General features: G+C 46.8%; 1 protein-coding gene across 1 annotated transcript in view; it reads left to right on the forward strand.

The window, feature by feature from the left end:
• The window catches only part of CNNM2 (cyclin and CBS domain divalent metal cation transport mediator 2), a 117,696-nt gene that overhangs the window by 1,016 nt on the left and 113,689 nt on the right, over window positions 1-2,991 (forward strand). The window lies entirely within an intron of this gene.

Here is a 2,991-nt window from a genome sequence, read left to right on the forward strand (position 1 = left end):
GCTGTATTTTGGCTGTTTGCCATGTGCCAGGAACAGAACAGTCTTTGGTGCTGCTTCCATCCTCCATCCTGACATCTTGAAGAGGAGTGTCCGGTGCTCCTATAACATTGCACCGCGCTCCCTGTGAATCCCCCAGTTGAAGGACGCTGAGCTGCCATTTGTAATGAGCTGATAGCTAACCAAAATCCCCACTCTCCTATTACCTAATGCAGCATCCATCACATTGTGAATGCTTCTCATGGAGAATCTGTCTGTACTATTACGGGAGTGCATGCTGCGAACATTCCTTGCGGGCACTTACCTATAGAGCTATGCACACACGAAACCCTATTTACACAGAGTTCAGTTTCAAACTAGATCTGTTACAATATCCTGTTACAGCTGCCTTCCGAATGGAACTATGAGACAGGAATTGGTAAAGTAGGTAACTTGCTTCCTTCACCTGCGTTGTTTTCAGCTTTTAAAGCTCATTCATATGAGCGTCCAGCTAAGCAATCAACACTCTCCCAGCATGTCTGAGCACCTCCAATGTATAAAAGTGTCCAGAACTGAGGGCCAGAAAGATCAACGGCAATGTATGTGCTTAAAGGAGTTCTAACATCCCAGCATGGACTCTCCTGTTATGACATCAGCATTGTAATAGTTGCTGATGATGCAATCAAAGCTTACTTGATAAAAATCCCTTTTATGTAGTGAGTGCTGCCTTCTGTCTGCTCATCACTTTCCCCAACTTCCTGGATTCCCAGTGTGCTTTGCATCTCTTTCCCTGCTAGTTGATGTGATGCAATCTTAATTTCTCCAGACTACATATCCCATCGGAAGTGCATATTCACAGGGCTGAGTGAAATTGTGTCAGTGCATTGAGGAATTACATCCTATGGGCAACTTTACAAACTTCTACACCAATATGGTAATTAATTAGGAGTGAGATAGAACATAGGGAAATTCAATATGGAAATATATAATTATTTGTAGTTTGTAACCCTTTAATTATATATATATATATTTTAATACAACCAGTGTAAGTATCTGAGTTGGACTTTTTTTTTATTCTCTTGTAATATGGTAATTCACGTGTTCTACATATACATAAGTTGACAATAAACATGCTGACAGGAGGAGAGAGCACGTGCCCTCCCCAGTATGTTGTTAGGTATGATATATTGAGAGATAAAAGCATGTTCCGTGCATGTTTCAGGAGCCCCCATTGCAGTGTATTGGTGCCAGAAATGCACGAGCATGCCCCAAAGAAGCTCTGAACCTTTTTCTGAGTATTTAGCGACAACACATGGCTCAGACGTGGGCGGGCACAATAAAATAACATGGAAAGCTGAGTGTTGAGCGTCAAAGCATTTCTGGAAATGCGTTTCATATTGATGAGGTGTGAATGGGGGTAAGCTCTCTAGCCAATAGGGAGGTGGGAGGGGAGGATCTATACTTGACATTTACAAATAAAGTTGAGATTCACAAAAACAAAATGTTGACATGAGTTTTGCCATGAAGGTAACATTTGTGTCATTTTTTTTTAATCACATGCTTTACATGGCCTGGCTTTGTGACAGGTTCACTTTCCTCTCAGGAAGATCTGCTGTATAGATATACAATGATATAATCATTTTATAGAATAGAGCAGGGGTATAGGCAACCTCCTCAGCACTCCAGCTGTGGTGAAACTACAATTCCCTTCATGCCTCTGGGAGTCATACCTGTAGTTGTCAGAGTCTTGCAGTGCCTCATGAGACTTGTAGTTCCACAACAGGTGGAGTGCCGAGGTTGGCCACCCCTAAGTCATGGAGAATCTTTGTATGGGTAAACCGCAATATCTGCAGCACCACTAATGAGTGAAATCTGAGACTGGGGCTCCTAACTACGTCTGCCGGAATTGGGGACCCGCGTTAGGTGAAGGAAGGACAGCCAAGCAAAGCTGGCTCTTGACCAAATGGGGGACATTGCATTTTCATTGTGAAGCATCCTAAAAGGAGAACTATGGGGTAAGGGCTTTTCCCCATAGTTCTCCTTAGGGTAACGGGAGGACATAAACTAGCGTCCTCCCGTCACCCTAACCTCAGTATACCGCGAGCTACAGCTCGCGGTATACTGAGTCGCCTCAGCTGAAGCGGATCCTGACAATTATGTCTGGATCCGCCCAGCTGCGTGAGTGACAGCTGGCTCTGCCTATCTACCCGCCCCCTCCCCTGTCCGTTCCGCCAGTCAGCGCTAGAGGATCGGAGCGGGGGGAATCCTGCCCCTCCCCTGTCCCCCTGCCTCTAGATAGGCAGAGCCAGCTGTCACTCACGCAGCAGGGTGTATCTCGACAATAATGTCGGGATCCGTCCCGGCTGCAGTGGTCTCAGTACACCGCGAGCTGTTCGCTGTGCAAGGGAATTTCCCCTTAGACTTCCATATTTCAATCATGTGCAAGCACAAGTACAGTTTTTTTATTATTATAATTTCTTGCACATGATTGAGTATTCCTTGCAGAGTGAATTTGTATCATATTCACTAGGGAAAATCCCCTTCTGAAGTGAACAGCCTATCTGCCTTGTCTTTATCCTTCTTGTTCCAGGCTATAAACAAACATGAATCCATTGAGTGCCAGCTTTATCGCTGATACATTCATTTATGTGAGACTATGTAAACTGAATTCGTGTCCTGACTCCGCTGCGCTCCGTGTATGTGACGCTGGAGGCGACGAACACAGAAAATCCAGTTTGACAGCTGGAGTTAAGCACATGTCACTTGTACCTGCGTGCGCCACGCCCCCCGGCGCCGCAGCCACGCCCCCACAATGTGGGAAAATCCTCCAAGCTCCACAGGGAAATAGTAAACGCTCCACGCCCCCTTCCAGCTGTCAGTTGTCCCCGCCCCAGGGAAGGAGCCTCGCGGCTGGATTGGCCGGCCGGGATGTCGGTCGGTGGAGACTGGTTCACCTCGGGACGCGCTGCGCGCCTCCTGTCAGAACCTGGACGGGTGTCGGGCTAGGCAGGGGTT

Source organism: Nanorana parkeri, unplaced genomic scaffold (assembly GCF_000935625.1).
Source record: "Nanorana parkeri isolate BGI_ZX_2015 unplaced genomic scaffold, ASM93562v1 scaffold119, whole genome shotgun sequence".
In the NCBI taxonomy this organism is placed as follows: domain Eukaryota; kingdom Metazoa; phylum Chordata; class Amphibia; order Anura; family Dicroglossidae; genus Nanorana; species Nanorana parkeri.